This window comes from Mustela nigripes, chromosome 13, assembly GCF_022355385.1.
Source record: "Mustela nigripes isolate SB6536 chromosome 13, MUSNIG.SB6536, whole genome shotgun sequence".
NCBI classification, from domain to species: domain Eukaryota; kingdom Metazoa; phylum Chordata; class Mammalia; order Carnivora; family Mustelidae; genus Mustela; species Mustela nigripes.
Genome location: NC_081569.1, coordinates 49280421 through 49280726, shown reverse-complemented (window position 1 = coordinate 49280726; position 306 = coordinate 49280421).

Sequence of the window (306 nt, the reverse complement as noted above, 5' to 3'; positions counted from 1 at the left end):
AACGATCCCAGTCCTCGGCTGGGTAGCCCAGAAAATTCACGCACGCCCCAGCCTATGTAGAGGCCCTTGTGGAGGCTAAACTGACCCCGCTGGGAGGCAGGCGGTGGCGGGAAAAGAGGGGCATCCTCCGCAGGGCGAGCGTCGGAGGACCAGGGTAGGGGCACCCACAGGAGGGTGAGGAGGGAGAGAAAGAAAGTTGCGGGAGAGCGAGGCTGGCCCACTGTGGGCGCCGGGGAAGCCGCGGAGAGGCTCCCCGCGGTAGAGGGAGTCCCGGCAGGGGGTCCGGCGCGGAGGCGGAGGCGGGCA